Raw genomic sequence first — 23379 nt, 5'->3', positions numbered from 1 at the left:
TCTGCAATGGAAATTAAATGATTGTCTTGCCCTTCCAATGCATTTTTCACTTTTGCCTATAAATTACATTCAGAGAAGAGTGATTAAGATAAAGGTCATTTATAAATTCATATCTATTCCAGAGAAAGAAGGTTTTAGGAAACACGTAATAAGAGAGGCAGAATTGCAATGTAATATTATGTTCCCTTGGATCAGGTAGATAATTTTTTTAATTAATTAACTTTATGTTTTAGAACAATTTTAGGTTCACAGTAAAACTGAACAGAAAGTACAGATAATTCCTCTATACACCCTGTCAGGTAAGCATTTTTGATTAGCATGAAATATCTGTTTTTCCCATGGGCAGAAGCCAGAGGGGAATAAAACAAAATAAATAAAATACATTAGTTCTTACCATACCAACTTTGTAGGAAACTTTAGTATCTAGTGAAGTTGCTTTGTGTAACATTTTGACTCAGTCATGACCATACTTTCCAATGTCAGTGAGATGAAATAAAACACTGGAAGCTGATCACCTATTTGGAAATGTTTAATTTCCTTTAAGTTATTATCTAGTTCCAGGTTGTGTTCATCAAATCATTCTCAAGTATATGATTCTACAGCCCTTTTTGTGGTTATAAATACCATTTGGGTGAGTTATGCAGTGAGGTGTCAGGGGCCAAACACCAAATCCACTGAGTCTAACTTGTGGGGAATGAACAAGGCAGCCTCAGGTCCTGGAAGCAGTACAAGAATGTTGGAATCAGAGTGGCCCCCGCAAAAAAGAAAACAAACGAAAAGCAAAAAACCCCGGAGAACACAGGAAGCAAGACTTTAGGAACGTGTGATTGGACGTGACCTGAGGGCAGCAACCACAGGTCTTGCCATCAAGGAGGGTAATTTGATGCTCTCTTTGCAGTGGGCTCTCTGCACAACTTACCCCCTGCACATATCTAGGGGCTTCTTGATTTACTGAGATTTCATTAATCCAGAACCTAGATAACAATTATAATTAATATGCAGTGTGCATTGAAAAGCACTGTTCTTAATTTTTTACATCTAATCCTCATAACAAACCACAGTGTTATTATTAACCTTGAGCTCTGGGTGAAGAAATGGCTCTGTGTGTGTGTGTGTGTGTGTGTGTGTGTGTTGGGTGCATAAATGATTTGTTCAAGGACTAAAGAAGCAGAGTTAGAATTGGACCCAAGTCATCTGGCTCCAGCATGTGTAATTTTCACCTCTGTACTCTGAGATGATGTGTAAATCTTGGTACTTTTTCTGATGAAAAATTAGTATCAATTATTAATTGGTAAGTCTGACAGCTGACTTGCAACCATGAATTGCAATCATATGGGCTAGTAAGTAATTTTAGAAAAACATAGTATGCTGGAAAGAAAATGAAAAATGTCAACAACTTCTATTACCATAGAATGAGTGACTTATCTAAGTAAATTAATTTGATAACTTTCTATTAAATGCCGAGGGAATTACACTTTCAAATTCTATTACTTTTATTTCTCTTTTGAGTAGCAGCAAGGTGATTAAATAATTATTGATGTTTCATGCTAAAATTATTAGAAAAATTATAATTCTTTATGTATCTTATACAACCTAACTAAAAAGTATAGTGTGTTATGATACAATTACATGATTAACATCTATGTGTATGAATTCAGTGACCGCTGAGTTCAATTCTAGCTCCAAGGTTTTACAAACACACTCAAAAGGTCCCCACTCCAATAGTAAACTTAACTGCACTGGTCAGTGATATCAGGGCTAAGGTCGTGTCTGTCCTTTTAGATGGTGCTGGGCTCTCCACACACCCAAACAGACACCCACATGTTTCTGCAGCTACTTTCCCCTCGGCAGTGCAGCAGTTGGGTTGCAGTGAAGGATGTGACATGTCTGCCATCCCCAATTACTGTGTCACCCGTATGTTATGGGAATGATATTATGCCTGTGGTAACTTTATTTCTCACAGGAGAACCTGCCATTTTAACCCTACTGAGTGCTACTTAAAGTGCTGGTTCGTCAGCATTCTTTGTGACACTTTCTAAAATCATGTACCTGATGTTTTCCCCTTCATTTATGTGAGTATGAAATAAAATTGAAGTCAGTAACCTAGAACTTTGAGTTCCTTGGAGAAAATGTCCATTTAAATGAAGGCTAACATTTGTAACGTGCATTCTATTTTAGTAACTTCTATTTCTTTTCAAATCAGACTCTTGGTTAATAAAACTGGTGCCTCTCTTCTCTCTGGCACAAAAACATATTCAGATCTCTTTGGAGTATCACGCAGGGCCGGACTGACGCTCAGTAAATGTTGAGCAGTAGCTTTCCTGCATCCATGGGGGTCACTGGCAGACACAGTCCTGCTCATTACACAATTTATGCACCAAAAGGAGGTGTGCTTTGCCATCGAATTATCTGCCAATGTAATGCTCTCACACTGCCAAGCACAGAGTTGTTGACTAATATCTATTAGTTGATAATGATTGTAAACTTCTTTTGCTTTCTTGAGATAAATGAACAATAACTATCTTTAGAACCAACCACTCTTGGGGCCTTAAAATTAGCAACTATGAGAAGTATATGATCTCATTAAAAAGCCCTAACCTTTTCAGAACCCTCCTACACTGTTAGTGGGATGTAAATTGATACAAACACCATGGAGAACAGTATGGAGATTCCTTAAAAAACTAAATATAGAGCTACCATATGATCCTGCAATCCCACTCCTGGGCATATACCTGGAGAAAACCATAATTTGAAAAGTTACATGCACCCCAATGTTCATTGCAGCACTATTCACAATAACCAAGACATGGAAGCAACCTAAGTTTCCATTGACAGATGAATAGATAAAGAAGATGTGGTATATTTATACAATGGAATATTATTCAGCCATAAAAAGAATGAAATAATGCCATTTGCAGCAAGATGGATGCACCTAGAGATTAACATACTAAGTGAAGTAAGTAAGACAGAGAAAGACAAAGATTATATTATATCACTTATATGTGGAATCTAAAAAAATGATACAAATTAACTTATTTACAAAACAGAAACAGACTCATAGACTTCAAAAAAAAACTTATAGTTACCAAAGGGGAAACATGGGGGGGAGATTTAAATTAGGAGTTTGGAATTAACATATACACACTACTATATATAAAATAAATACTTGACAAGGAGCTACCGTATAGCACAGGGAACTATACTCAATATTCTGTAATGCCTATATGCGAAAATAATCTGAAAAAGAATGGATATATGTATACATATAACTGAATCACTTTGCTGTACACCTGAAACTAACACAACATTGTAAATCAACTCTAAGCCAATATAAAATAAAAAATTAAATTAGAAAAATAGATAAACAACAAGGTCTTACTGTATAGCACAGGGAACTATATTCAGTATCCTGTAGTGGGCCATGGTGGAAGGGATTATGAAAAAGAACATGTATATATGTGTATAATTGAATCACTTTGCTGTACCCCAGAAACTAATGCAACATTGTAAATCAACTATACTTCAATTAAAAAAAAATTAAATATCTAACCTTTTCAAGGATTAATTTCTTGAGTACAGTTAAGGAGATATTTCTTTAAATATTTCCTCTTGATATCCACTCAAATCTCAAATTATTCAATAAAGGATTTTCTGGTTGTTCTTGTTTTGCTGTTGTTTTTGTTGTTGTCTTTGATTGACTGTCACTTCACCTCTTATACCATCACCTCCTAACATAACCATCTCCCATATGTTTCCCCCTAGAGGAGTTCTGTCCTGCCCACCACAGGCTTCCACTATTCTGGGAGCCATTTCCATCCATGTGGCACTCCAGCCAACAGGAGGCTGCCAGGTTCCTTGATCACCACTGTTTACTCTTCCTCAGAACTCATACCTAAACCTGGAACTGCTCCCCATCTTTTTTTATTGAACTCATATATACACATTCACAAATATAATCACTGCAAAGAGTTAAATAAAATGTAGATACAGAAAACTACACAAAACAAATATATTGCTCAGTGAATTATTGTGACTGAAACCTTGTACTTACCACTCAGCTTGAGAAATAGAATTTTGCTAGAATCTGTTCATGTATCACATTCCAATCAAAATCACCTACCTTCCACCAAATTAACCACTATTCTGAATTTTGTAGTAATTTTTCTTGATTTTATACTTATTACTTTCTTGTATTCTTTATAGTTTTATCACTCAAATTAATGGGCAAAGCTTTCTCCCTCTCTTTTTCTTATAATTTAATTGTTGAGGAGGATTATTTCATCTGTAGTTTCTCACAGCCCAGTTTTGTTGCTTACATGCTTCTGGAACAGTCTACACATTCCTCTGACTTCCTTACTTTTGTTCATTGATGGTTAGATGTAGGAATTTTACCAGACTCAGGTGTAAGCCCTTCAGCAGGTCAGTACCTGCTGTGCAGTGTGGTGGTATGGCTCCTTGTTTTTGTGATGTCAGCAGTTGTTGGTACCCAATGCCTGAATCTATTAATTCACTGGGGGATGCAAATCAGTAATTTGTTAAATCTATCAATGCTTTTTATTATTAACTGGAATTATATTATAAATAAATGATTCTACTTATCCACAATTTTGCAGAATAAGTGCTTCATTCTTTCATTTTTATAACAGTTTTCAAGATAAGGAATTGATTCCCTATCATTTGTCAAAGTTGGCAAATTCATTTATTTTAAAATATCTTTATGGACTCTTGGATTAAAATATTTTTGAAGGGTTTCAATACATTACAGTTTTCACCCCACTGAAGATCAGATTATTCCATTTTAGGCCAGGGAGAGTTTTGTTTGGTTTTTAAGTTGCTTTCTGAGTTCTTTGGACATCACCTTAGTAGCTGTTCTTAACTTCCCCATTATCTACTATGACAAGAATAACAGTGTTCTATACCCATCTTGTTGATTTTCCACCCCAAAACAAGCTATTTGTCCAATAAGCTCTGATTTATTTTAATGGAAGATGGTGTACAATACAACATTCTTGGTGCCGGGGATACCCATATGTTGGTTATAATTTCTGGGACTTTTTAATAGACAAACACTGAACACTGGACAGAGCACAGACTACCTGGTGTGAACATTTCATGAGTTTCCACTGATGCCCTCAACTCAAGCTAGGACTGTGGGATCTTTGCTTAAATTCTATGTTACATCAAGATAATATCCACACACAAAGCTTGACTCTTCAGGAGCATCCCGTATGGTGGACAGATTTTAACATGACCCGCAGCGACCCTGCCTTCTGTGTGCATCCTCTTTGTCTTGACTGTGAGACTTGTTTGTAATCAATATACACAGCAAAGGTGGTGGGGCTTCGCTTCTGCGATTGTGTCTTGTACCATAATATGCAGTCTTCTTAGCAGGCTTGCTTTAGAGACTCTCTTACAGGCTTGATTAAATAAGTGACCATGTTGAGGAAGCCAGGAGGCAAGGAACCCTGGGTGCTTTCTAGGAACTGAGGTGTCCTCTAGAAGCAGAGGCTGCCTTCTGGCTGACAGCAAAAAAAAAAATTACCAGTTTTATAGCTGCAAAGAATTGACTGCTGCTGCTGACCACGGGACTGTGTAAGAGGCTCCTTCCCTAGTCAAGCCTTCAAGATTAGAGCCCAGCTGTGGCCAAGTAATTGTAGTCTTATGAGCCCCTAAACAGAGGATCTGGTTGTCATGCTTGGACTTCTGTCCACAGAAACTGAGATAATAGAGGCTTTGTTTTAAGCCTCTATACTTCTGTGGTGGTTTGTTATGTAGAAATGCAAGACTAATACACCCCCAGATGGACTTACTTGCTTTATCCCAAATGACATATGCAGTAGTCTTAGGACAACAATTCTAATACTACCCGCCAGTTTGATTATTGCAAATAGTGACAAATAAATAAAAAGAAATCATATGCTGTTTCCTGACCCCAACATATTTTGAAATAGTTGTACTATACTTACATCGTCGGAGGATACAGCCATTACACAGTTTACTTTCTGCTCTCTTAATTCTTGTGGAGAACCAAGTTCTACATGTAACTATCTATTTAATACTCACTACCAATTCTTATCAATGACTCATTCTTCATTTTGGTTATCCAAAATTACTTCGTCATGGGTTCTTCAGGAAGTTCTTACATGTTAAGTTCTTACATTTTGATAACCTGTGATAATGGCCTTTAGGCTTGAAAATTTTGCTAGATATTAAATCCTTGGCTCATTTTTTTTTAGTATCTTAAATATGTTACTCTATTGTCTTCTGGTATAAAGTGTTACTGTTGAAAAGCCTCACGATAATCTCATTTTCCTTCCCTTTTTTCTCTTTTATTTCTAATTCTTTCTTTATTCTTTTCTTATTTTTGAATTTTTCTAATTCTGATTTATTGTCAACTGTAATATGATTTTATTAAGGTCTTTTAGGTTATTTGAAATAGTAAAATACAATTTGGTATGTTTTGTGGCCATATGTTTTTGGCATGCTTTTATCGTTTGTAGGAACCTTTTATGGATCTGTATTCTCTTTCTGAGTCATAATAACTGCATGAGATTTGACTCTGATCCTTTTCTGTTGCTCATTTATATGTGAATTCATATTTTTCTCCTCTTTTAGAGAGAGACAAGGTTCATGCATGTTTTCTACATTCACATAGTCCCTATTCTGTTTTTTTTTTTTACCCAGTAAAACAATATGATATATTGCTTTTGTGATTTCCTAGCTTTCATTCCTTCTCTATCTTTTAACTTTTTTTTGTTTGTACTTTCACTTTTCTGTTCTAATGCTGATTCCATTCTTGGTAATTTTTCCTCGATGTGATACTCTCTCCTGATCCCTGACTGGTCAATTTTGAGAGGTTATAGGGGCTACAAATACTCCTCAGAACTTACAGTGGATGCCCTATACCTACCTGCTATTGGACTGGGAAAAGCTTATTTTCGACTTGATCTCAAATTGGCCTGCCATGTTTTCCACCTGTATTTTGACCATTTGACTATTTGGGGGTTCTCCTGTTTTCAGGGTTGCTCCTCTCTTCCTCATCCTGAACAGATGCTGACCCCAGACAGGTCACAGCCATTTACGTGCTGTGGTTCTTGGAGAATTTTTGTTACCTAGTTTTGCTGTGAGTATTTCCTAGTGGTTTAGGATTTGCATCTAGTTGTCCAGTGTGTATTTAGCAGAGCATCAAAGGAGATTTCAACACTAGGCCACCACCACTGCCTCCACCTCCTCAAAATTCTCTGCTTTATCTCTTATATCTAAAACCCAAATTTCTCAATTTTCTCCTACACATTCTCTATAACTTTACATTTCCCACTGTTTCACTTCATTAAATATTTTCTTCAGCTAGATCAAATCTTCAAGTCTCTCCACTCCTTTCTATTTTTTATGTCTCAAAATCCCTTTCTATGTAGTCAGAATCCTGGGATTAATCCATCACTTTGAAATATGCAGTAGTGCTGTCTTTTCTCTTGTTTCTTGCCCTTTTTTTCTGAACAATCCCTATCAAAGTTCCATTTGTATTTTAAGTTAATGTTCATGCTTCTTTATCTATATATCTGTCTATATTTATATCTATATCTATCAAGCATCACTGAAAATTGCCAAATGTGGTTGACAGACACCACTAGAGACATAATTTCCAAACTCTTTCAAACATCAAGTGTTGAGTTTTTAATGTGCATTGATAATTCTTCTATTTATCTCCATTTAGCATCTATTCAAATTATCCATAGCATATTCTAAATCATCATGAGTCTTCAAAAGCCCTGTAACCACTTCTTTCAACTATTAATGGATCACATTTTTCACTAATTCCCAAAGAAAAGAGACACCATCAGATTTTATTTATTTTCCTTATTTCTGACCCAAACTTTATTAAAATATATTATTTTTTCCTTCACAACCCTCCTTTTCAATGTTCCCTTGCATGCATTTTCAATATGTAATACCATTCCATGACCATGCAGCCTTAGGGTAACCCTGATTCTGACTCTACCCCTCATTTTCTATTTATTTCCAACTCATTGCCATAAGGTCTTTACCTCTCATTATTCTACTGAAAATACATTCCTCAGTATCTACCTTAGTTTCCTAAGAGCTAGGTTCAGTGGGCTTCACAGCACTTTGATTGTGTTTAATATGAGATTTTATTTCACTTATTACATTAAATCATTTACTTTTTAAAAAAAAATCAAAATGTAGTTCATTTACAGTATAGTTAGTTTCAGGTGTACAGCAGAATGATTCAGTTATATATATTTATATATTTTTTCAGATTATTTTCCATTAGAGGTTATTATAAGATATTGAATATATTTCCCTGGGCTATACAATAAATCCTTTTTGCTTATCTATTTTATGCTTGTTAATCCCATATTCCATACTCCTAATTTACCCCTCCAATCCTTCCTTTCCCCTTCGGTAACCATAAGTTTGTTTACTCCTATAGATTCAGTAATTTTAATTGTGTATTAAATGTAAAGGAACTGGGATTTTCTGTAGCAGGTATTTCCATTAACTTTCCCCCTTTTTGAAGCTCTTTGTGTTTACTTAGCATAACTCTTCCCCTCCTCCCCATTCCTTTTCAATTCCCTTTGATACCACTTCTCCTCCACTTTTACCCCTATCCCACAGCACTGTGATGATCCTCAGCCTTCTTTCTTGTGCCTTTTATGTTCTCTCTTGTTCATCCACTGAATGTGTGCCATTTTTTCCTATCCACATTCTTCATTGCCTTATTTCAGAGCTTCATCATATCTGGCTAACACAGTTTTCCCTAGCAAGCCTCATGACCTTTTGTGTCTCAAATAAATAACATGACTATTTCTTAAGCACCATAATATTCTTACTATGTCAAATCTAATAGGTCTTTAATACAGGATGGCTAGGTACTGGAGAGTACTTTAGAATCCTAAAGAATAGAGCAATACCTAAATTTTACATTTCTAGAAACTTCATAATGTGCAGATTATTTTATGATCCCATTTTATTGTTCGTTGTTTGAGCTTCATGTGTATGTACCTAACTGTTTTGCTGTAGTGATTTTTATAAGCACTAGTGTTAATTTACACATGATAAAAGAATTCAGAACTCACTGAATCAGTTATCTTTCTTGAATGAAAAAGGAAAATAGTTGTAGTTTAATTTGTCATAAAAATCATGTTTCTGTGATGGATGAAATCAATTTAATGAACCATTTAATAGGAGTGCTTTTCTTAGCTGAAGAATATTTTGAGAAATGTGAGAAATCATGATAAATCCACACAATACTTCATTGATACTATTTATAGAAAACACATTTGTCATTAATGATGCAACATGAACAATTTCATGCATTTTTTTCAGTCTTTGTTATTAGCTCAGAATAATTATGTTGATTCCAGAGAAACCTTTAAGTGAATACTACCTCTTCTATTTCTTGTCATTTTAATCATGTGTTGGAGACACTCATATAAACATCTTTCATATTTCCAGAATTGGGATCTGAGTTCAGATCTGCAAATTCTCTTGGCTCTCTGTTGTTTCTCCAGGAAAATATTACTCACCACAGGGTTCTCTCCTGAGTGCATGCAGCAAAGTGTCGTGACTTTTTTTCTTTACTGACACCATCATGGAGCTCTGCTTTATTCCATCCAGATGTGGGAAAATGTCTGTCACCACATCTGGTGGAGCTTTATCACCAGAACTCTCCAGCATCGTTGGGTAATGTGGATTCTCCAAAAATCTCTTTGTTTTTTGTATGTGGTCTCTTGCTCTTCAGAAGCTAAAAGCCAGTCCATGAAGGTGAGCAGACCTCAAATCATCTCCTTCATTTTCCTCCTCTTTTTCGCAAATCATCCTCCGCACTCTTTGAGCCAAGCATTATTTAAATAGATACCAGAAGTAGAGAGGAAGCCTTTGCAACTTCCATTGTCCAGTCTCTTTAGATTTGCACTGTATGGGACCATGTGGCCACACAGAAATCTGTACTAACTGGAGAAGTACAAGAAAGGAATAGCAAAATAGCAAAATATTTGCTTTATATCCTTCTCTAACATAAGACAAATAAGAATGAGTTCTATTTAGCATGGAATTTGGCCCATTATTATTTCTACATCTTTCTTAATGATATCAATTTTTATCTTCCTAATTGTCTCCAATAGGGCAATGTTAAATTTGGCAAACAACTAATGTGTGAAGCACTTTGGGATAGACCATTTCAAGCCTATAAAATATAAGCCTCTGTATAATAAATAGTTTACCACTGGGAATCTACATTTTTTTCCGGCTTCTTTTGATTTCAAGTGACAGAAATTCAACTTGGACTATCTTCATCATAAGGAGATTTAATAGGAGGATTCTGAGGGTGTCTTGCATACTTGAGGGAAGGATTGAACATTCAAATTTTAGGACATGGAAGTATCAAGCTGGGCCTCAGGAAAAACTAGTAGGCAGGACTCAAGCAGCATGAGGGTTCACTGTTCTTCTACCTTGGCTACTCTTAACTCTGAGTTTCATATTTAGAACTCTCACTAGAGGATCTCCTACCCAACTTCAGCCTAAAAAAAATTCCGAGAAAGGGCCATGACTGGCATGGATTAGGTCAAGTGTTTACCCCTGTATAATTCAAATGTGCAAAGGTAGATGTGGTAATGACATAATATGAAATAGTCCCCCCAAAGGAGTTTCCAACATAGAGTAAAGAGGGAGAAGTGTATTCACCAGAAATTCTTAATGTTTATCCTTTATCTTTCCTTTTTTTTTGTTCTAACCCAGACCAGAACAGACACGCTTCTTATAATTAAAAATGCAAAATATCCTGAGCAGTGTTTCTTCTATATGCATTAAATTGGGTTATTAACACACACACACACACACACACACACACACACACACACACACACACACATTATATTAACTTCCTCAATAAACTAGGGTTATTTTTCCCTTTTCTTTGTCTGAAAATTGATTTTAACAATCTTTCATGATTTATTTAGTAACTTTTCTTAGAGAAGAAGTCAGATTGACAGGCAGCAATCCAGCTCCTGTCCTGGAATTCCATTAGCTTCCGCTTAAGAGATGAGTCTGACTTTGATTCAGCCACCTCTTTTAGTAGCTGTTTTAATGGTAAATGATTAATTCACATTGGTCATAGAACTATTTTGTTTCATTCTAAATTATTAGATGAATACCCTCTGGTGTTTGTGATTTATGGCAATATTGAAATTTAATTTCTTGAGTTAATTATTTCCAACAATGGCAATAGCAGTTTCTATTTATCTCGACATTTTGCTTATACTAGATACTTATATCTGATTCTACATAAAAAAGGAGAAATTATAAGTAACTTTAAATATATAATCTAAAATTTATTTTTCTTCATTTCCTCCTAAAAAGTATATGAAAATTTATAAACATCTAAAATCTTAGCAATAAACTTCCTGATAGTAGCTACAAATAAGAAGAGATAAATGAAAAAACAAAAGAACACTTTGATTGTATGGTCTTGCATTATTAGTAATGACAATATTTATATAAAAATATGTTCTAGCTTGAATAACTTGTTGAAACACTTTACCATTTAATACATTTAGCTGATTTTGTAGTCTTTCCTTTCCTTGATCTCTAATTTCATTCCCAATTTCATTCTTTCTTACTCAGTTCTAGTTTTACATAGTTCCATTTAAGAAGCTTCAGTAAATTTTTGTTCTCTCGAATTTCTCTCTTTGATAGCTTATGTTTTACAAAATTTTTAAATTTACTGTTTAGGTACAATTTCAATATACAAGAAAAATATTTTTGCTCATTGTACAATATTAGGAAAACATTTTAATCCTCCTTACTCTTCAAGCATGAAGCCTTACTTTTTTTTAGAATCTTTTCCAAACCTCTCCAACTGGATATGATCTCATTTAAGTTCTTCTTTTGCCCTAGGGAACTCTATCTTCACATTCCTTTTTCAATTATTTTGCTTTATTCCTTAGCACATCTCTGGATAAATGTGACGTAGTCGTCTATTAAGTGAAAGCCTTGTTTAGGCATAGGTTTGAAAAATACATCAACTTTACATTTGGTCAGATTCTCAAAAGAAGCACACTCAAAAGTGCACACTCAAAGGTGGTGGTTGACAGGAGATTATTGAAGGGGATGTTTACAAAGTGTGGTCCGTGTTAAGGGAAGCTAACGAGGAATGGTGAGATGTCCAGGGATAGTAACAGTGAGGATCCTTGCTACTCCAAAGACTAAAGGGCTAAGAAAAGAGACATTCAGCTACAGAGGAGCCAGCAGACAGGAGCTGTGTCCAATAACAGAGGAACAGAGTCACTGCCAAACCAATGCACAGCAAGGAAGAAGCCAGAAAAATAAGCACTCCAATGTCTCTGTCCTACCCTCCGATTACTTGAGTTGTCTCTTATCGACCAAATCTAACCAGATGCCAAAGGGAATAAGCATGGAGACACCTGGCTCCACAGAGAAGCTTGGGGGCACAGCACAGGATAGAGAAGGAGAGGCAGGGGATCTGCATGGACATGTGCAGAACATCCCGAACAATAGGTAATGGACAGCATCTCAGTACAGGTTATTGCAACAAAGTATAACCATCAAGTCACTACTTAAGGTTTATTCCATACTTGATTGAGAGAAACAATAACTTGCATGCTACATTACAGGACTTTTGGCTCAGTTATACATCTATAAAATCTATATGCTATCTCTAAATTAATACCCATAATTACAAAGACCATATTTTCTTGAACCCTCATGCCAATAGAATAAATGTCCTTGAAATGTCCTTTGATATTATTCCACCAGAGCCTGGGTTCGTTACTTAACACCTCCATGCCAGCACTGTCTGTAAAATAGCACTTCCTCAGAGGTTTGGCCTAAAAATTAAATAAGATAATTAATATAAAGCATTTAGCATGCCTACAGGATTTCTAACTCTTATTCTGGTGATTATAGATTTAAATAAAGTTATCCTTTTTTGCATGTTCCTTTTTTCTATTCAGCATTCAACTTTGGCACTTTAACATTTGCATATTCAAGTGGGAAACCTTTGCAAGCTAGTAATAAACCAATATAAGAAAATATAATCACACAAAGTAATTAAGGAAAAATGTAAAATTACATGCATTTTAGTCTTATCAATTTAGGAATTTTTATCCTTATTTATTTATATTATTTATTTTTTTCCATTTTTTATTGAAATATAATTGATGTTCAATATTTTGTAAGTTACAGGTATACAATACAGTGGTGCACAATTTTTAAAGGTTATATTACATTTATAGTTGTTATAAAATATTGGCTGTATTCCCTGTGCTGTACAATATGTCCTTGTAGCTTATTTTATACATAGTCGTTTGCACCTCTTAATCCCTTACCCCTAAATTTCCCCTCCTACCTTCCCTCTCCCCACTGGTAACCACTGGTTCATTCTCTATATTTGTGAGTCTGCTTCTTTTTTGTTATATTCACTAGTTTGTTGTATTTTTTAGATTCCACATATAAGTGATGTCATACAATATTTGTCTTTCTCTGTCTGACTTACTTCACTTAGCATAACACCCTCCAAGTCCATTGCATCCATGTTGCCGCAAGTGGCAAAATGTCATTCTTTTTTATGGCTGAGTAGTATTCCATTGCGTATATATATATATATATATATATACATATATATATATATATATATATGTATATATATATGGCACATCTTCTTTATCCATACATCTGTTGATGGGCACTTAGGTTGCTTCCATATCTTGGCTATTGTAAATAATCCTGTTATGAACATTGGGGTGCATGTATCCTTTCAAATTAGTGTTTAAGTTTTTGTTTTTGTTTTTGTTTTTTAATATATACCAAGGAGTGGAATTGCTGAGTCATATGGTGCTTCTATTTTTAGGTTTTTTGAGAAAACTCGATACTGTTTTCCAAAGTGGTTGCACCAATTTATATTTCCACCAGCAGTGTACAGGGGTTCCCTTTTCTCCACATTTTCACCAACAATTGTTATTTGTGTTCTTTTAGATGATGGCCATTCTGACAGATGTGAGGTGATATCTCATTGCAGTTTTGATTTACATTTCCCTGATGATTAGTGATGTTAAGCATCTGCTCATGTGCCTGTTGGCCATCTGCATTTCCTCTTTAGAAAAATATCTACTCAGTTCTTCTGTCCATTTTTAATTGGGTTGTTTGTTTTTTTGATGTTGAGTTGTATGAGCTGTTTATATATGCTGGACATTTAACCCCTTATTGGTCATATCATTTGCAAATATTTTCTCCTGTTCAGTAGGTTGTCTCTTCATTTTGTTTATCATTTCTTTTGCTGTGCAAAAGCTTTCAAGTTTAATGAGATCTCATTTGTTTATTTTTGCTTTTATTTCATTTGCTTTAGGAGATGGATCCAAAAACATATTGTTGCAATTTATGTCAAAGAGCATTCTGCCTATGCTTTCCTCTAGGAGTTTTATGGTTTCTGGTCTTATACTTAGGTCTTTAATTCATTTTGAATTTATTTTTGTATATGGTGTTAGAGAATGTTCTAAGTTCATTCTTTTACATATAGTTGTCCAGTTTTCCCAGCACTGCTTATTGAAGAGTAAAGCCATCCTTTTTTAATGGTCATATTCTACATGAATGGTTAATGGGTTAATCTGTAAATAATAGTATATCAAATTTATTAAAATATTCACCTTTTATTTAAAACAAGAGAGAAAAACATAGCATACTAAATAAAAGTATAGTGAAACATATATCCTTACACAGGAAAACCCAAGATATACTTTCTTCACAGTGGACAGACTGTTCTGGATTGTAGTGAATCACTGCTTGTGCTTATTAGTTCATGATTTAAAGCAATCATATTCAGATATGCTGGGCAGAATTTTACTACACACTTTGCCACATGGATTATCATCCTCTTGCAAGTCAGTTGAGAATGCAGTTTGCCTATGGAGAAGTAAGATATGATGATAAAGATTTTGAGAAGAAATTGGTTAAAAAATATAGCTGGATTTTTCTCTATGAGCTAGTCTCTCAACAATGACATACAAAAATATTCCCTTTTAGTAGCAAATGCAAAAAATATTGACTGTTTCTAAAGTATGACATTTGCCATTTTGCATCAAAGCACTTTAAAACCTTTTAACACCACGGAAGTAGAAACTAAAGTACATTAAATATACTTTCTGTGGTATAATTTTCTTCAGAATATTAGATCTTATGTATAGAATAATTATTACATCTCATGCACACTTTCATGAATTTAGTAAACTTTCCTTTCAATTTCTGTCGTGACTTCTATGGTATAAATGATAGCAAAGAAATGATCCTTTTTTTGTTTCCTCTGATAAATAGTAAATTATAAATTAAGATACTTTACTTTTAAAAGTCAAATAATCATCAGTTTTCATTTTTGTTTTGGAGAAAATTGTTAAAAATTCTTCACCTACCTAGGGATGAAATCATATTTGTGGGTTTTAAAACTTGATAATTTAAATAATCAAAACCACTTTACATGTTTAATGATATAAATATGTTCTAAATCTCTGCTAAACCTGTGAACCTCTGATAAATATGTTAAGAAACTTGATAAAAGAAACCACACACATACTCCTCAAAATAACATTTTTTATAACATTGTTCATTACTTGTATATTATTTTATTATTATCATCATTGGATTCAAAAGCCTGGTCAGAAATTTCTAAACTTCAGTCACTTGGAACTCACATTTACCCTGCTTTATGTTCATAAAATATGCCAAGGCATTATGTGGTTGGAGTGAATTGCAAAACTGCTGTAGACTACTTTAGGTGATTTTACAAAGAAGGCATCATGCAAATATTCTTCCAGCATTTACTGAGTCATTTTGCTGAAAACAAAAAAAAATGCCATTGTAATTATGTTAGACATGTATTTATCAAATGTATGGCCAAATGCTTTATCCCTTATGTTGTAAAAGTATTGAGACTTAGAGAAACAAACATTTTATTATTATTTTTTAATCAGAGGAGACACTATGACTATTGATATTGTGCCTTCCTCGTGTATTCCATTTGTGCCCCAATCTTACATTGCTTTGTGACATATTATTTCTCTCGCTAGATTATCACTTATTCACTCAACGATTCATTTCTTACTTCAATTTATTTAATAGAATACCTACTATGTATTGAGCTGCCAGACATCAATTTGGTCAATTAGGACAATTCTGAAGGTAACTGAGTCAAACTGAAGGTAACAATCATGTCTGTACGGTGTTTAAAGGGGAAGAACAAAGAATCTGGGATTACTCATCATCTTGTGACCTTTCTGTTTCATTTCCTTTATTTATTTATTTATTTATTTATTTATTTATGACTGCATTGAGTCTTCATTGCTCTTCGTGGGCTTTCTCTAGTTGTGGCAAGTGGGGGATACTCTTCCTTGTGTTGTACGGGCTTCTCATTGTGGTGGCTTCTCTTTGTTGTGGAGCATGGGCTCTAGGTGCATGGGCTTCAGTAGTTGTGGTACTCAGGCCCAGTAGTTGTGGTTCGCAGACTCTAGAGTGTAGGCTCAGTGGTTGTGGCACACTGGCGTAGCTGCTCTGAGGCATGTGGGATCTTCCCGGCCAGGGCTTGAACCGATGTCCCCTGCATTGTCAGGCGGATTCTTAACCACTGTGCCACCAGAGAAGTCCCATCAGTTTCATTTCTTAATCTCAGTTTCAAGAGTCAGGATGTCTCTGGTTTATGATTCTCTGGCCAGGTGATCCATGGCCTGGGGGTCTGTGAGCTCATCTTGCCCTGGAGAAGCAACCCGAGTTTGTACATTAATGATGAAATGTGATGATACAACAGCAATTTTAGTCACCTGATGCTGGATGATTAGTGGTCAGTGAGCACAGGACTGAGGTCAGATGGGACAAGCAAGGGAATAAAGTTTTGGATGGAGATTAATCACAAACTCGGTAAGGGAACTCAGTTTTAAGGGGACTCCTTTTAGGGTACACCCTGAGAAGTCTGCTCACAGCACCCAATCCTTTAACTAATGTTGATCAAAGTGATGGTATTTAATGAGCAAATGAAAAAAAATTAACTTTTTTCTTCCCTCTGCTACTGAATTAATATCTAACCTTAGGAATTAAGGCATATCCTTTTAGGATGGTTGGAATTATGTTGTATATAATAAAATACTAAACAATACAATAGGTGATTTTTAGGCAGCCTAAACCTTGAAAAAACTAGATACCAGCCCAGAAACTGAAAAGCAGTTGGCTATTTAACTATGTTTAAATTGAAAATAAATGTATAATTAGAATGGAATGTGAGCTCCATAGGGTCAAGGAACTTTGTTTTATGCCCTTCTCCATTCCTTGTGCCTGGCACATAGTAGATGTTCAATAAATTCTTCTTGAATGATTATGTCCTCATCAAACGTAAGCTCATATACTGACGTCATGACATTGTGTGGAGAGGAAGAAAACTTGTAAAGAACAAACATCACTATTTTGGACATGTAAATGCAATTCGTAAGAGACATATGTGACACTTTCAGGATTCTATACAATGGCACCACTGTGGTTTATTTAAAGATTTTTAAAATTCTGAAATATAAGAATATAGCAAGTATTAAGCTGTTATTTTTGTGACTATTTAAAAGGCCAAAGAAGTATCTGTTAAGTAATTAAATGTGCAAAGATTTGGATGAAAGAAGAATTATGTACCTATGTGTCACTGTGCTGAGAAAACATTTAGTCATCATGACTCTATGGAAGTCTCATCTGTGTGGTGCTCTAGAAACAGTTTTTACTGGCAGTTGTACACGCTGAACAAATTAGGGTTTGGGTTTGAATTGTAGTAGTAATTATGATTAGGGCTATTAATGTTGATACTTTTCACTAAATAATAGAGTTTTCAATTAATCTTTTCAAATAAAAATACCTTGAGTTTGGGGAAGGTGCCCTTAGAGTTGTATAAATATGGCAAAGATGGGCTCAGGAGACATTTCCAGACACTCCACACAGGATTAAAAACATTTAAAACATGACCAAATGCACTTTAGTTGCCTATGAAAGGAGACTATGATTTGCATATACAAGTGCTCAAACATATTGAAGGATTATTTATAGCAGAACTAATGGGACATTAATTGTGTGTGTTTACATTTTAAAAATTCATGTTCAGTTTTTATCAGCATGTTCTCAAGTTTTTTTGCCATTTCTATGAAACCCAAACCATTATGTAAACTATGGTGTGACTTTAACATACATCATGTTATTTTGAAACTTGAGACAAATACTGATTAAGCACAAGGTAAACCCCACCAACACATATTAAAGGACCCACATGTTTATAGTTGATATAGATGGATTCTTTTTCTCTAGCTGTGTATGCTTCCTTCAAATTCAAGTACTCCCTTCTGAAAAGGGATTGTTCGATCTTATGACAAGCAAGAGTAATTGAATATGAAAGAGAATGCATACATGTATATATTCTCTTTCATATTCTTTTCCTTTATGGTTTATCACAGGATTTTGAATATAGTTCCCTGTGCTATACAGTAGGACCTTATTGTTTATCCATCCTATAATACCAGTATGCATTTGCTAATCCCAAACTCCCACTCCTACCCTCTCCCACCCTCTCTCCCTTGGCAACCACCAGTCTATTCTCTATGTCTCTGACTCTGTTTCTGTTTCATTAATAGGTTCATTTGTGTCATATTTTAGATTCCACATATAAGTGATATCATATGGTATTTGTCTTTCTCTTTCTGACTTACTCCACTTAGTATGATAATCTCTAGTTGCATCCATGATGCTGCAAATGGCATTATTTCCTCCTTTTTTATGGCTGAGTAGTATTCCATTTTACATATGTACCCCATCTTCTTTATCCATTCATCTGTTGATGGACATTTAGTTTGTTTCCAAATGTCTTGGCTATTGTGAATAGTGCTGATATGAAATTAGGGGTGCATGTATCTTTTTGAATTATAGTTTTGTCTGGATATGCACAGGAGTGGGATTGCTGGATCATATGGTAATTCTATTTTTAGTTTTCTGCGTAATCTCCATACTGTTTTCCACAATGGCTGCACCAACTTACATTCCCACCAACAGTGTAAGAGGGTCACCTTTTCTCCACACCCTCTCAAGCATTTGCTCTTTGTAGACTTTTTAACGATGGCCATTCTGAATGGTGTTAGGTGGTACCTCATTGTAGTTTTGATTTGCATTTCTCTAACAATTAGTGATGTTGAGCATCTTTCGTGTGCCTGTTGGACATCTGTATTTCTTCTTTGGAGAAATGTCTCTTTAGGTCTTCTGCCCATTTTTTGATTGGGTTGTTTGGTTTTTTTTTTGTCTACTCGTATGTGCTGCTTGCATATTTTGGAAATTAAGCCTTTGTCAGTTGCATCATTTGCAAATATTTTTTCCCATTCTTTAGGTTGTCTTTTCACTTTGTTTATGATTTCTTTTGCTGTGCAGAAGCTTGTAAGTTAATTAGGTCCCATTAGTTTATTTTTAATTTTATTTCTATTGCCTTGGGAGACTGACCTAAGAAACCATTTGTACTATTTATGTCAGAGAATGTTATGTCTATGTTCTTGTCTAAGAGTTTTATGGTGCCATGTGTTATGTTTAAGTCTTTAAGCCATTTTGAGTTTATTTTTGTGTATAAGGAGAGGGCGTGTTCTAACTTCATTGATTTACATGCAGCTGTCCAACTTTCCCAACATCACTTGATGAAGAGACTTTTTCCCACTGTATATTCTTTCCTCCTTTGTCAAAGATTAATTGACTGTAGGTGTGTGGGTTTATTTCTGGGATCTCTCTTCTGGTCCATTGATCTGTATGTCTGTTTCTGTGCCAATACCACACTGTTTTGATTACTGTAGCTTTGCAGTATTGTCTGAAGTCTGTAATGGCTATGTCTCCTGCTTTGTTCTTTTTCTTCAGGATTGCCTTAGCAATTCTGGGTCTTTTATAGTTCCATATGAACTTTAGGATTATTTGTTCTAGTTCTGTGAAAAAGGTCATGGGTAATTTGATAGGGATTATATTAAATCTGTAGATAGCTTTGGGTAGTATGGTCATTTTAACAATATTATTTCTTCTAATCCAAGAACATGTCATATGTTTTCATTTCTTTGAATCATCTTCAGTTTCCTTCATTAATGTTTTTTAGTTCTCAGTGTATAAGTCTTTCACTTCCTTGGGGAGGTTTGTTCCTAACTATTTTATTTTTTGTGTTACAATTTTAAAAGGTATTGTTTTTTACATTCCCTTTCTGATATTTCATTATTAGTGTAAATAAATGCAACTGATTTCTGTATGTTAACCTTGTATCCTGCTACCTTGATGAATTCGCTTAACAGATCTAGTAGTTTTTGTGTGGAGTCTTTATGGTTTTCTATATATAGTATCATACCATTTCATATAATGACAATTTTACCTCTTCCCTTCCAATTTGGTTACCTTTTATTTGTTTTTCTTGTCTGATAAATAAGATTGACAAGCCTCTGGCCAGGCTCACCAAGAAGAAAAGAGAGAGAACACAAACAAAATAAGTAGTGAAAAAGGAGACATAACAACTGATAACACTGAATTACAAAAAAATAAGGGAATACTATGAACAATTATATGCCAACAAATTTGACAATCTAGAAGAAATGGACAAGTTGCCAGAAACATACAGCCCAACAAAATTGAATCAAGAAGAAATAGATAATTTGAACAGAACAATCACTAGAAATGAAATAGAATCTGTAATTTTAAAAATCCCTACAAACAAAAGTCCAAGACCAGACGGCTTCACAGATGAATTCTACCAAACATACAAAGAAGAACTTATACTGATCCTTCTCAAACTCTTCCAGAATGTTGAATAGGAGGGAACACTCCCAAGGACATTCTATGAAGCCACCATCACCCTGATACCAAAACCAGACAAACAAAGACACCACCAAAAAAGAAAATTACAGGCCAATATCTTTGATGACTATAGATGGAAAAATTCTCAACAAAATATTAGCAAACCAAATGCAACAACACATTTAAAAAGTCATACACCACGACCAAGTGTTATTCATCCCAAGTTCACAAGGACAGTTCAACATATGCAGATCAATCAATGTGATACACCACATTAACAAAAGAAAAGTAAAAAACCACATGATTATCTCAATAGATGCAGAAAAACATTTGACAGAATTCAACATCCATTCATGACAAAAACTCTTACCAAAGTGGGGATAGAGGGAACATATCTCAAAATAGTAAAAGCTATTTATGACAAACCCACAGCCAATATAATACTCAATGGTGAAAAGTTGAAAGCCTTTCTGCTAAAATCTGTAACAAGACAAGGATGCCCACTCTCACCACTTCTATAAAATATTCTTATTTTTCTTCCCTATATTCTTGAATACTCATCATTGTCTATTTTGTTAAATTGAAAGTAGTTTTCTTTGATAGAGTCCTCTGTAAATTCCAAATGGTGTTATTTAATTCTACAGACATAGCTTGATATTTTTGTGATTGAATAAATCTCTGTTCCCTGATTACCAATGTTCTTTGATGATTGCTGTGGTGAGTACCTGAAATGTTGTCTTTTCCTGTCTATTTATACAAGAAGGATATTTTTTGATCTGCAACTGTGGTCTCTCTTTGTGCAGTCTGCCCCCAATTGCTTTATTTTTTTTTAACAGCAGCAAGCACAAGGATGGACTAGTAAACACTGATTTAATGTTGAGTTCCCAAAGTTCAGAACAGCAGCTCTGTGAAGTCTTAGCAGTTAAGAAGGGGATTCATCCCCAAATCAGGATTAGGATGGAGATAAAAATAGTGTTCAGGTATGAACAGATGAGGACAAGAGGAATTTGAGGATCAGGAGGTGAGGACGTTCAAGTCCAGCTGTGTCCTGTGAAAGAAGAAGAAGGAGCAGGGGTGGCATCAGGAGACTCTTCACAAGTAGCCAGATGGTCAGCACTGCCCTTTGTCACAAAGCAGGTATAGACATGGTGCCCACAAAGGGGAAAACTAGATGAGGTGCAGCACCTCTCCTAGTTGAGAAGGAATGGAGTTGCTGGAATTAGTTTATAAACAGGTGACTAGAAAAATGCCACTTGTGAACAGGTTTATTTCATCCAAGTATTGGTCAGATATTATTAATCATTAGGAAATATATTAATAATAAGGAAAGAGCAAATGAGAGTCTATAGATAAGACATTCTAGGGTATCCTGGTTGAATTGGTAAATTTTGAAATATGTATGCCCAATATTATCAAATTTATATTCACCTGATTAAGAACTGTTCTTGGATTCACTCTGTTAAAAATGTTCCTAAAATATTTTTCTTAAAGTGTCCCTAGTTTTATGATAAACACTTGCTTTGCACCAAATTATGTTTTGTCACTTTACAAACTCACTGAAATATGTTCTTTCTATTAATTTTACTGACACAGTTTAAATTTTTCTTTTGGAAAAAAAATTAAAAATCTGATTAAAATGCTCAAAAGAATTTTTGAAAATAAAATTATTACAAAACAACAGCTTAATGACTTCAACATTAATCATAAATGAATGTTACATACACAAATTTTATTTTCTTAAAACACATGTGGATAAAATACTTTGAAATTATTTGAAGATATTTAACATACTGAAAACACTCTATTGAGTGTTCACTCTATTGAGTCTTAAGACTAGAGATTCCCAAGTTACCAAATTGGGGCTAAATATTGAAGGCACTGTTGTGTAGTTCTTGAGTTATTTTCTGTGTACAAAAGAGATTTGCTCTAACGAAAAGGTTAGGACCAACTGTTGTCAGTGAACTGACCATTCACCTGTCATGATTAGGTCACTTGGCTTTGTTTGAAGGGGGACTGCACATAGACTGAAAGCAGAGGAATGACAATATCTTGTCAGAACACAACTTTTCTACTGGCTATTTTCAGAACTAATCTAAAAATAAATTTCCAAAACCTAAGCACAAGTTCAAAAATATGTGATCAGCTTCACGATTACTTCTGATGTGTTAAAATCTCGAACAGAAATGATGTCCAGTCTTTCCAGAAAACAAGTCCACTTGAGCGAGGAAGAGGGAGAGAGGTGGGCTGGCAGTGTTCTTTGTGGGAGTTTGGAGGGAGGTGCCCTGGTTGTGGTGTAGGCAGCCCCTTCTTGCCACCCCACACGCATGCGCTATGAGCTCATCCACGTGGGGGACTCAGCAGAGTGTGCTTGGTACATGGCGAAGCTTCAAAGCAGGTTAATTGTAGCAAGTAATAGAGATCAATAGTTATAACAATATAATACGTAATAAATACAAAAAAAATTAACAATATAAAAATAATAAAAGAATTAAGGATTACCAAAGTCAAACTTCACTGGACGTGTCAGGTACA

General features: G+C 34.8%; 1 protein-coding gene across 2 annotated transcripts in view; it reads left to right on the top strand.

Moving 5' to 3' along the window:
- KHDRBS2 (KH RNA binding domain containing, signal transduction associated 2) overlaps positions 1-23379 on the top strand; it is a 725702-nt gene that overhangs the window by 184362 nt on the left and 517961 nt on the right. The gene's annotated exons all lie outside the window — the stretch shown is intronic.

Source organism: Physeter macrocephalus, chromosome 18 (genome assembly GCF_002837175.3).
Source record: "Physeter macrocephalus isolate SW-GA chromosome 18, ASM283717v5, whole genome shotgun sequence".
Classification (NCBI taxonomy): Eukaryota; Metazoa; Chordata; class Mammalia; order Artiodactyla; family Physeteridae; genus Physeter; species Physeter macrocephalus.
This window is presented reverse-complemented; position numbering and strand designations above follow the sequence as displayed.